General features: G+C 34.7%; 1 long non-coding RNA gene across 1 annotated transcript in view; it reads right to left on the bottom strand.

Moving 5' to 3' along the window:
- LOC106040153 (uncharacterized) overlaps nt 1–4,046 on the bottom strand; it is a 29,254-nt gene extending 25,208 nt beyond the window's left edge. The window contains exon 1 of the long non-coding RNA XR_007169796.2: nt 3,959–4,046. This is a non-coding gene — a long non-coding RNA (uncharacterized lncRNA). The remainder of the gene's footprint in view (nt 1–3,958) is intronic.
- Nucleotides 4,047–12,765: the final 8,719 nt, after the last annotated feature.

The raw sequence follows: 12,765 nt of genomic DNA on the forward strand, positions 1-12,765 counted from the left end.
AGTTCCAGATCATACAAACAAAACCAAGGTATACAAATTACCTGTGTACTGGCTTATCATTGATGTATATCTTTCAGTGATGACTAAACTATTTTTTATTTACTTTGACATAAATCTGTTGAAGTTATGGCAACTTGAACAATGTTAATTAACTCACATCGTATACATAGTTGCTTCATTCTGAACAGCTCCTCAACTCGAGTAAGAGCTATCTATTTTCTAGTAATGCAATAATTTTTCCTGAAAAAGTATTTCCTTCCTTTTATAATTTTTCTTAAAATTTATCTGAATATTTATATAATAATATAATAATAATATAATATATATATATATAATATATATATATAATATAATAATAATATAATAATATTTATTATTTATCTGAAATCAAACTGTATCATCACAACAGAAATATTCCTAATATGGGCAATCAGAAAATACTTAGAAGTCCTGTGAAATGGCATTACTTTGAAGAGTGTTCTCTATAATTTAGAAGTTATACAGCATGTTATATAGCACCATGCCCACTAATTAATTTTCAAAGAGTGTCTACATTTTTTTCAGCAGTTCTGATTTGATTCAGTCCTTTCCTGTCTGGCTTCAATCTTGTTTAAAATTCTACTGCCTATGCAGCACCTCCATCTTACCCTGACTACTTTCTTTTTTGTCCATTTCTTATTTTCATTTCACCTGTTTCATTTCCCTTTTCCTCGCTTTTCCATTTTCTGCTCTCTGAATTTCTAAGCTACGTGTAGTGTACTGTACTATGTATGCAGTACATCCTTCTCCCCTACATTATGACATTATGTATGCCTTGTCTGTTTTCATTGTAAAATTTTCAGGGTGGATGCTATCTATGTCTCTTGTTTGTTTTTTTTTTTTGTTTGTTTGTTTGTTTTTTTGCAAGAGCATTCCTCTTGTCGATTAGTCCCCATACCTAAACATAACTGAACTTGATAAATAATTTCTCTAAAAGCACATGAAACAGATCTTCCAACTTTCACCAAAAAAAAAAAAAAAAGTCTGATACTATACATGAATAAAATCAAGACATTTCTTTTGAATGGGGCAAGTTGGTGAGGAAAATAGATGAATGACAAAGTTTCCCCAGGATTCTGTTATCTAAATTATCTGGGTGAAGCTGACCATGTGTTTGTAGGGGAGAATGGATGACAGAATCTCTTGAGATGCCTATCAGCTACATTTTCTACTATTTTAGGCAGGGGACTTTTCTCGTTTAAATATAGCCATCTTCTTTTCTGTAATGAAGCCTTAGAAAAGTATAAGGCTTTGTAACTGAAATAATATTAGGGAAAAGTTACAAATAAATATATTTTGAATAATGTGTTGATTATCCATCACAGTTTCAGAGTTCAGAAAAACAGTAGTGTGGGGGCTTTTGTTGTCCTTTGTTTTTGCTTGTTTGTTTGTTTTCAGTCACTCAGTCCTGAATAAGCTGGTATGTCTCAGATGACTCAGTCCCTGTATTCATTACTCCAGAGCAGGGAAAAAGTTGTAGATGTAACCTGGTTCCATATGCACTATAAATCAACACTTACTTTAATAGTACTATAATGACAGCAAATGGACATATTAAGTCCTACAGCATCTCACTTCTTTGCTTTTTAGTAGCTTGCTGATGCGTGTCATAAACAATATATGAGAATCATGTGCCTTCCTTTTATAGGAAAAATATGCAGAACGGGCTAAAACATTCAATAATGCATTACAAAACTGTGCTGCCTAAGTAAATTTGTATTATACTATCTGTCCATAAGAAAAAAATGTTAGGTATAAGTCACTGAAATGACTACAAATATCTACTGAAAAGAACAATGTTAACTCTGCCTGCTCTCCAAGAATTACTAAAATTCTATTATAATATTAACATACATCAAAGTTAACTGTGAGGCAACTGTATTTTCATTTTTGATTTTAAGGAGTACTAGTTTTTTAATAAAATTGACAATTCAAACAATTGCATCTGGGAAAAAAAATCACATTTTCACTAACAACAATGAAAAAAGAACATTAAAATGCTCTGAAAAATTGGCATAGTGGAAACAAATATAGAAAAACTTTTGGCTGCTGACAAACCCTTCTGACAGGTATGGATCAGCAACTACACCACTACGTGCTGTGTGAAGTATAAGGGAAGGCTGGTGGTCTTCATTTCACTTCTTCTCTAATGACAGCCTCTACATTGCCAATTACCCATCTGACCATTGCATACTCAACCTCTCCAAACCCAGCACTACACGGTTCTCTTCTGCTGACTCCTTTCACTGTCCTTCTTAAATCCCAGGTATTACATTCAACTCCTCACCCACATGAAGCACACACCCTGTATATTTACTCTCTTACCATGGTTTGTTCTGGACTTTATCCTAAACCACAAGGGAAGGCATGCTTTCAGGCTTCACCATTAAATAGCATATGCAACTTGCAACACAGCTTATAACTCTTGCCAGTATAGAGGTAGGTCCTAACTCTACTGCCCCTACTCAATGTTCTGTTTATGCAACAGCTTCAGGGCTTGAAGTCTTGGTGAAGTCTGGACTACCATTGATGGTTGGTGGCATGGGCAATCACACAGCACGGAAGTTGCTGTGTGGCCTATTGAACAGCATGGACTAACTATAAAAAGCTGACCTACAAATGAAAAAGTAATACTCAATGAACTTTGAACCTAAAGAAATACAGAAAGAAACTTCTGGAACAAGAATAAAATTGCAATCAGAAAATAAGCACTGGACGGAGAAGGATTATTAAAATCCAAATCAGATATAGTATTGCTCACATAACAGTAGTAAATGACAGCAGGATACTGAAGCCATAAAGGTCTGAATTTCCATTTATACGTGATTATAAATATACAGCAGCATGATCTGAGTTTAGACTCCTGCCTTTGCCAAGGCTATGATCCCCAGCATGCTTCAGCTGATATAACCTTTTCTCCTCCATTCAGCTTCCTCTTTTTCTTCTCTCTTTCTCCCTGGGACACCAAATTTAGTTTACAGGCTATTAACAGCGTTTGGACTTACTTGCTCTCCATGTCTGTTTAGGGTGACTTGTGATTTCAAGCAAAAACAACAGTAATCCTGGTCACAGCAGAACTCATGTAACCCACCCATTTTCTCCCTCCCCCATATGCTGATGCAATCCTATCTCATGGCCAGAAGCAATTTTACCTAAGCACTTCTGATTCTCATAGCATGTCAGCAGTGCCAGATAGGTGTCTACTGGCATTTTAGCACCCTATTAAACAGGGACCAAATCTCCCCCAAATTGGAGACTAATTAATCACAGACAACATCTACTTACTGAAACAAAACAAAACAAACAAAACAAAAAAGTTGCACAATTCCCACCCTCCATCCATGAGAACCGTGTTAGTTATGTTCAACTTATTAATGTTATTGCATGCAAAAATCACATTTAATGAAAAGAGAAATATGGGCACAGGAGCCAAGACAGCCCCACAGCTGCATGACCCTAACATCTCCAGATGCACCTCTGTTGCTTGCCAGTAGTGAAACTGGAAAAGGAGCCAGCAGAGGTGACACCAAGGAGTTAGCAACAGACCCACATGCTGCTGCTAGAACAAGCATTTCAGAGTTTGGCATCTGGTCCCTACTTTTGCCAAGTATGCCCTGTTTGTTTCCACAGCTGTTAAATGTGTTTGCTCAGAAAGGAAAAAGCAGAAAGAAGAAAGAGCAGCTAGAGATATACTAGTGACTGCAGGAAGAAATATGAAGCCAACATGCAATTTTCTTTAGAAGATGTATTGCTAGCTATTAGGACAAGTCTGAGATATTCTTAGATGAAATTCATGCATAAATTCATATGGCATATTTATGTTTATATCTTCAAAACACTGTGGGCAATTATCACAGGGTTAACAAATACATTTGCTGTAAAAAACTTTTCCCCATTTTCTATATATGTTTTAAATTACCTTGTAATAATCTGTTCCATCCAGCAGAGAAAATTATTTTAGGCAAACTGAAATCTGCAATAGTGCTTCCAATTTACCTGAAAGTAAAGGAATACAAAATTAAATAATAACGTAAAGCTACATAACTTGTTACAAATACTCGTGAAGCACTGGGCATAAGTGTATTTCATAAAACAAAATAGTGATTAAAAAATTAAAATCACAATTTACACTCCTGAATAAATTTAAAGAACCTTATTTTGAGACAGCAGCTCTGATTTTCTAAAGCTTAACTCATTTTAACTCAAAAGATTTAAAATTAAACTCTTAAATTAAAAAAATAAAGAATTTCATTTAACTGAATTAAGGACCTCTAAAAAAAATAGTCGTCCATAAGCACAAGCAGGGTAAGCACATCATTTCAGATTGCAACACATGCCAGATTCAGTTTCTGGCTAAACCATATCAATTTCTTTGCTTTCAGCAATGTTTTAGTCTTCACAGGGGAGTAATTTATGGTCTGATTAGCACAGCTGACTTTATTTTACACCTATGAAAGCAAGTCTTGTTAATATAGTTAAACAGAATTTATATTCAGGTAAAATCAGGCCTCTGGATGTATGTAAAACACTAATTTACTCAAATGCAGTTGCTCTTAGGTGAGATATACAGATCCTTTGAAACACAGATGTGAGCTAAAACTTGGTCTCTCATGCTAAGACATTAATTTAGAGCTGTGACAAAATCAACTACATGGATTCTTTTTAAGTCTTTGCTAAGCTGAATTCTTTTAAAAGAAGATAGGAAGGTTAAAAGTCATATTGTGTATTATATCTCTGCTGTAGTTCCCCTCACGGTTTTATCCATTCCATATTAAATATATTTATTTCCTTTCTTGCTCCCATCAACACTAATGAAATTTCTATAAAGTTAGTTTCACAGAGTTTTACTAGTTGATAGGAGAACACTAGGAAATAATTCAAGAATTTAGTTTTTATTTCACATTATTTTCCAATTGGGAGAAAAAAAAAAAAAAAGGAAATTCGAAGGGATGCAAGACACGGACTCCTGATGGCTCTTCAACAGGAGACGTTTATTGCCCTTTTCTCACTACTACATATACTTTCCCTGTAGTCCCATGTGCTGTCCACGCGCCCGAATCTGTCATACAATTGGTTAGAGACCCTCAGACACGTGCCTCGAGCCAGCCAGCAATGGCCACTGCCCAAAGCTCATCTTTAACACTGTAGCCAATTTACTTTATCTCAACCTTGCTCAAATTTTTGTTTCTACCGCTTGTTTCCTCATTATCTCTAATTCAGGGACATGTGAAACAGCGCAAAGCCACCTGCGAATTCCTTTCCCACAGAAATTGAATATTCTCTATTCAATTTCTCTCTCTTCTACCTAATGACTGTTGTTTCACTGAGAAAGCTCTGGCAAAATAGCTGTCAAGATATCTGTAGGATACTTTGACCTTAGGCCTATCCAGCCCTTCACATGGATGTAGTAAGATGACTGTACGGAGCAACTCAAGTTCTTTGTTAACTTCAAGAGAAGGGGTACAGGTTCCTATTATCTCCCTTAAACTTCACAGTAGAAAATGTTTTACCATCAGGCTTACTACGATACCAGCACAAACTAAAGAGTTGATGCCATTTTAACTAGTGTATTGTACAGACCCGTTCTGACCAGCAGTGATCTGTCTTCACCAGTGCACCTAAAATTGTCATCCCTGACAAGACCTGAATCCATGAATACAAATTTGGAGAGCTCCCAGAAGGTGGTGGCTGAAAATTTACCCTTTCTACCAGAGCACTGTCAGAAGTGATTACAAAAAGCTCCATGCTATAAACTGTATCAGGGAAATCCAGACCATTGGAATTGCAATGAAGAATCTAAAGAATCTTCATCAATAAACAAGAGACTTAACTGAATGTATTCAGCTCAACTGGTATAATGTTTTCCTCTCTTTCAGATCAAATGGTATGGCCAGTAATTGTTTTTACCTAAGACTGCAACATGCATAAGGCGATCTGATGTCCACAATTCATTCTCTTTACAGAGGAGTTGATAGTGGTAAATAGTTATCATATAGCATGCGAGACAATATATCTACTCAGTAACTATGGCCTGGGTTCATATCCAGTTCTGGGAAATGAAGCAAGACCACATTTGCACAATCAGAAATAGGTATTGGTATGCAAACCTTGAACTGTTAAGTATTTTGTGCCAGGTGTACTACAAGGATGCTTTGTGATACTGGGGAGGGTTCCAGGTTAAATGGATGATTTAGGTACTTCAGGCAGAATAAAATCTGCCTGGCTTCATGTTCTTTCCTCACGTAACAATGATTTGGAACAATTATCGTGATGCAATTCTTGTTGTTCAAGAGAGTCCACAGTAGGGACTACTTATGTCTGAAACCACTTTTTTATTCAGAGGTAGTTTGAAATTCTATCTCAAAAGTATATTGGAAAGCTGGTTAATACAAACATTCTTAGGAAGGAAAGCTCCTTCATGATTGGAAGTTGGTCGTAATTTTTATTTATTTATTTACTGATTTAATTGGAGACCTGGATTCAAGTGCTGTTCTTCTAGCACGAGGTGAGGAGTTATAATACTCCTTCTGTTCTAAAGAATAACTTCTCGAAATGTCAGTCTTCCCTAAAGCCTGGTATTTTATTAGTCTATACATAATTATGCAATTTATTGCTATTTTGACACTTGTTTGACACTTTTGACACTTGTTTGCTCATTTACACAACTGTGCCCATGCCATATAAATCATATAAATTGATTTATAAATGTTCCATGGAAGGTATGAATCTATGGAAGCAAATTCATGAAGCCCTTTAGCATTTCCATAAACCTGTGCATGAACCTGTACACAGTAATACCTAAGTGCTTAACTGAAATGGTCAATTTTTTGTTCTTAAACCACATACAGCTCATAAGCTATTAAACTCGTGTTTGTGGAACTGTCAATACTGTTAAGTAATCTGAAATCCTGGCTAGTGGAGGAAGAGCGCTAGCAAGGTCTGCTGAAGGTCATCCACCCAAGATGATGTGTCCTTCATATTTTCCATATGAAGACTTTGGTGTAAAGTGAAGTTTCAAGAGGCTTCTCAGCATTGTGAAGAAAGTTGTGGTATTTTTTGTTTGTCTGTTTGTTTTTTGGTTTGGTTTTCTATTTTGCCCTGGGATGGGAGGCTTGGGCTACCTCAGTCCATGTAAGGCTTTGTGGCTACAGAACAGATATGGATGGAACTAGGACAGGCTGTCTGGAAGGGGAACAGTGAGAGAGGAAGAACCTTTGATGCCTCTGACCCAAGGTGAAAAGGAAATGTGGCTATGGTGACTATGCTGCTACTTCAACATTAGATGCTGGTACACAGACCCAAACCCTGACTTCACTAGTTTCCTAGAGCCTGATAAAGACAGAAGAGGAATAAACAGGCTTGTGACAGACTTGCCTAAAAAGCTATTTATGCTGTCTGGCCAGTCCTGGGTAAAAGCTGCAAAGAGTCACGAAGGTTAGGCATTCCTGGGCAATAACCCTGACCTGATGCTGGTAAAGGTTAGGCAGTGTAGGCAATCAGCTAAACAGATTTAGTTAACTTTTTTTTTTTAATCACACAGAGCTGAAGTTGGACCAATGCACTGAGAAAAAAAAGTACAAAGGAAGAGTTAGTGAACTTTTTTCCTTTTACTGATATGTCCCTAGCTGTTGCCTCTCAGTTTCCTGTCTGTTGCAAAAAGTTTAAAGTACATCTTTTGCTTTTGTTTTCCATTCTGCTGATGATAAAAAAGACATCAAATGTCATCAGATGTTCTATATTGAACAGGTTTTTGGTCAATGGGGGACAGAACATTAGTAACATCAGCAAAACACATTTAAGGTATTAAAAATGATTTTGATGTGAAATCTTCTCAGGGAGACCCCTGCCACCATTTGATATGCAGTCATGGTTACTTACGTTATAAATCTGGGCATCTAATTTTAAGGACAGGCTAGAACTGTCTTTTTTTTTTTGAAGCTTATGAAGTCTTACTGCCACAGATAGTATAAACTCAAATTATTATTTCCATTCCAACACAGATTATAGAACAAGAGAAAAAAATGGAAATTAAAAAAATAAATTCAGCACATATATCAGAAATCACCTTTTCATGTAGAAAATAATAAATGCCTAGAATAGCCTGCGGGCAAAGCTGTTGAGGCAAAAAGTGCCAGTGTCATTCAAGAAACAATTAGATATCATCCTTAGGGAAACAGACTATTAAAAAGAATATGTCTTGATGGACCAAATGACCTTTATCCATTCTCCAAAATTCTCTCATGTTCTTGCAATTCTATTGAAGAATATTTCAGCAAGTTGGCCTCAAGCAATGTCAATTCTTCCTTGAATTATTCTGCTCATCGGTTCACTGCTGAGGTTGATCCTTTCTTACACTATAATAATGAAAACAATGGCCAGTCCTGTATCATGACAATACTATGACTATATAACAAAAACTCATTTTCAGTCCCATGATTACCAGTCTTGTACCCAGACTAACTACAGATAGTTTTTCAGGCATTTGGAAAATGAATAAACAACAAAAATTCCTCCTTCCCAGGGCTCTAAAATTAACCATAAGAAAAATAGCTCTTCTCCACTCCTGGCACACAGCATGCACCTAGTAGACAAAACACGTTTAGGGAAACAAGTTATATTTGCCTCAGAAAACTAAGCAGATTCGTGAAGGTCCTTGTAGCTCTCCAGTGGTTGCTGTGATAAATAAATCTTTTTATGTTTTAAGTTATCACTGAAAAATTTCAGATGTTTATTCTGTTTTAATTCAATACAGATAAAAATAAATATAATATTAAGCATCCATAATGAATTGTCTTTTTTATTGGAAAAGTATAGCACACTTTAAACTTTAATTTTAAGGGAATAGTTTATAGAAGTGTAATCACTTCTATAAGGAAGGAAAAGCACAGTTTATCTCTACTGATATATAGAGATAAGCAGAAACAGTAGAATCGGCTACAAGGAGCTTTGACATCTTACTCAACTGGAGAAAGTCTAGTGGTATCTGTATTTTTCTTTTGTACTTTTGACTTACTTGACCAATATGCACAAGTCACATGACCTCTGGTCTACTTTGTTTTTTCTTCCCTTGTCCATAATTTTATGAGTTACCTTTGAGTTTGTCTGCTCTTTGCAATGAAATGAAAATTCCTACTGAATTTGCAACAGCAAAGAAAAAGGTACAGCTGGAACTCTATCCCCAAAGAGTGCCCCTACAGTTCTCTCTACATATCACAAACTGAAACTCAAGAGGACCTACATGTCAGGAGAGCACTCTTAAAAGCTGCAGAACTGTTGAGAGAAGTGGGTGTTTATTAACATACTGTAATCCAAGCCAGAGTAAATTACACAAATATTTAACACTAACAAAAGAGAAAGGTACTGACATTTTACAGAGTTTTGCTAGATGGTACAGATTATCAAGCAAAAAAAAATCACAATCTAGTTTAAGAAATTTATCAAGACTGCTGTTATAAAAAATAATTGCTGAATCCACAATATACTAAAAATAACAAATTATATGGGTAATTTAAAATGTAAGAAAATTAATTATTCCAAGTTCTTCAAATTCCATTGATTTGAAGAACTTAATACACAAATGCTCTTCAGCAATAAGTTATTTTTTAACTGTTGTAGCTTACAAATATGTTGAGACTTTTAGTATTTTATAGCTTTCAAAAATTAAATTGAAGTTTAATAACATGGAGACATCAAACCATTACCTTCTTTGTGACATTATTGTATATTAGTGCATTGAAATATTCAAATTCTGTCACAAAGACTATTTATTGTAGAAACATAACAGGTAAGTGTTATTGGAAAAGACAGAAATGCTAAGAGCTGAATTTTTAGAGACTCCTTTTGAAGGTAACTATTACTGTGCATGCAGGAATGTAACATTAACATCAACTACCAGGAGTTCTGAAAACAAGAAAAATACCACTTGGTATTTTCTAGTTTGCACTGCTGAATTTCCACGGGTCCACTATAGCTTAATTTCTCTTGGTATCAGAACTTGTAAGACATGCTTTTCTGCAACAAAATGGTTTTGCCTTTTTTACATTTAAGACTGGATCCTATCGGAGGTTACTTGTGCTATACTTCTTGTTTATCACATTTTACTTATATTGCAATTATTTTCATGACCTTTCCACAGATGGACGTTTATCCATGTTGTTAAATTACAGAACTAGTCCTTTTATCTAACAGAATCACTTACATGGAAAAGTGTCGGCAGGATTCAAACCCTGACAGATTCTCTTATACCAGAACATTTACCTGCTGGTGAGTTTGGCTCAATAGGCCTTTTTTGCCACTCTGAAGGGCCAAGGCTTAAAGTCAGATTCCTGAGAAAATACAGTTGTCCTAACCAATTTTAGCACTAGATTCATTATTCTGTAGTCATCTACAGCAAACCATATTTGCATAACATTACTTGAGATACTTACTAGAGGAAGTCATTATGCAATTTTGTTATTTTTTTTTCATTTCCCAACCATCACCCAAATCATTTATATAAATATTTTAACAGTTACAATTTAAACATTGAGTTTTTTAGTAATGTAGTAGTAAAACCTTCCCAGAGCAAAGAGATGTCATTTATATTTTTATCTATTGTTCCCCTCATTTAACAGTGTCAGCCAATTTAATAAATTTCTACCTACCATATTAAAAACTAGTTTTTCTTAATAAAAGATTTTTCCATTTAGTAAACCACAAATGATCTCCTCATTAAGTAAAAAAGTGTGGAATAAAGTATATATATATATATATTTTTTTTTCTAGAATAATATTCCTATTGTTCGTTGGTATTTCCGTCTTGAATTTGCATAACCCTGCCTTTTCTTAAAGGCTATCTGAAAGAAAAAGTGGAAAAAAGTTGTCAGAAAAGACAACCTTTTTATTTGCCTACACTTTAGACATTTGAAAAATATTATCCATTTATCGTCTTTAGTAAAACATAAGCAAACGTATCTAAAAAGCTTCAGTTGGTCAAAAATACTGAAAAGACAGTTCAAAGGACAGGAGATTTCAACCTTAACTGAATGCCAGCTATACCTTTATACCTACTAAAACTGGCATTAAATGTTAGAGAGCTTAATAGAGGGTCTTCTCAATGTAGTATTGTATTATTCCCACTGTACATTTGCTAGGGTACAGTCCAGTCCAATTTATTTGCTGAACTACCTTACTGTTTTCTCCAGCATATCCCCACTATTTTGCAGTGGGATTGTACCTGCTTGTTGTAGTCAAGCATCAGACATACCAGAAAGGGGCCTATGGGCTATAAAAAGTACTTGCCCAAATGTTTATGTACCACAACATATTCTCATAGAAATTAACTTTCACTACCCAAAATATCAATGAATTATTTCACACATTTATAAAAATCAAAGAAATCAAAACTGCTGATATGCTTTATAGGTACCTTGAACTATAAAATGTTAGTCAATATTATGAGCATTAGGTCGTCAACTTTAGCTTGTAAAGAGTCTACTGTACTGTCATACCAATGGATTAGAAACAATACCATGACACAGAAAATGTAGCTGAAATAGCAGACTTTGTTCCTTTATCCTTACTTTACTGTTCTGAAAGTATGTGAATTATAGGCTTCATCAGATAATGCTTCATGTATACCAATTTACCTCTAAAATATTAAGTAGTTTTTAAAAAAAAAAACCCACAGTGATTCTAATTCTAACACTTCTTTAGTTATGGAAGTTTCTGGTAATCTTGAATGAACAAAATTACTAAGTTTTGATTTCTGTCAACACCAAGAAGTCACAGACTTACATTTACATTTGAAAAAGCTGATGAACATAGTTAACTCATGTTCTCAAACTTGCCTGTTCAAAAAGGGCTTAAGGAATGCAACAGACATTTGAGCACAGATTCTAAAGATGTGTTTAAAAAACTATACATACACTACATCTACAGACAGGCTATAATTTTCCACTGTTAGAGCTCCCTTCTGTCTTACACAGTAATAGTATCACTTTTCACTACCCCATGGATCATGATCAAAAACATTTAAATTCTTTTTATTTAACTTCCCCAGTATTTTTTTTTCCTGTAATGTTAAATTGCTGCTTATGAGTAGCTACATATGAAGCTCAAATATAAACTACAACCAAAGATTCTGGGGATAAGGAGCTGCACTGGAAAAATTATACTTGTTAATGCAAATTGCTAACACATGTTTAGAATGACATGAATATGAATTTGTGTAGAATAGACAACATTTAAAATTCTATTTCATATCTAGTAGTCTACCAAATTCTGTGTTGTGACGCATAAATGCATCATAAAATGCATCAGTATTTTTTTTTAATAATTTCTGCTGTTCTTATCTGCTTTTAATATACAGTTCTTCAGATTTATAGAACAATAATTTCTTGATTACTCTAGGGATCCTCACATATATGGAGATACCTTATTGATTTTATTTCTCTGTCTGAAAAATACTTAAATCCCTTGAAAATGCTAGATTTACTGAACTATTCAGAACAAAAATCTACCCAAGAGATTGTCATTATATTTTGCCAAAATTTCAGAAGTAATTTTTCTGTTATGATAAATGGCTTTCTAATTCCAACCATTAAATTTGCCTAGTTCAATTATAGTTTCAAAATAGAAGAAGGATCTTCTGGTGTTTACACTGACTGCCTAGTATCTAAGGTATATAATGCAATGCAATTTTACCCTAATTGAGAAGGGCATAAATAAAGCTGTAGTATCAAACAG

This window comes from Anser cygnoides, chromosome 1 (genome assembly GCF_040182565.1).
Source record: "Anser cygnoides isolate HZ-2024a breed goose chromosome 1, Taihu_goose_T2T_genome, whole genome shotgun sequence".
Classification (NCBI taxonomy): Eukaryota; Metazoa; Chordata; class Aves; order Anseriformes; family Anatidae; genus Anser; species Anser cygnoides.